Raw genomic sequence first — 283 nt, 5'->3', positions numbered from 1 at the left:
GAATAGAAAGACACAAAGCAAGAATGGTTGCATGCGGAAATGAACAAGTCTTTGGTGAAGATTTTAGGTTTACATATGCGCATGTCATGGAAATGATCACTGCCAAAGTGATATTGGCAATGGCGCAACACTGGAAGGTACCAGCTAGACACGGAGATGTGCCTAATGCTTATGTTGAAGCATCCGCTGAAGAGGAAATTCCTATTTATATTAAGATCTCACAAGGGATGGAGATACGGGATCAAGTATTGAAGGAGTTGGGTGTGAATTCTGCAGGTGAATT

This window comes from Plasmopara halstedii, assembly GCF_900000015.1.
Source record: "Plasmopara halstedii genome assembly, contig: Scaffold_470, whole genome shotgun sequence".
Lineage (NCBI taxonomy): Eukaryota > Oomycota > Peronosporomycetes > Peronosporales > Peronosporaceae > Plasmopara > Plasmopara halstedii.
The sequence above is the reverse complement of the archived record's forward strand: the minus strand, read 5'-3'. Positions refer to the sequence as shown.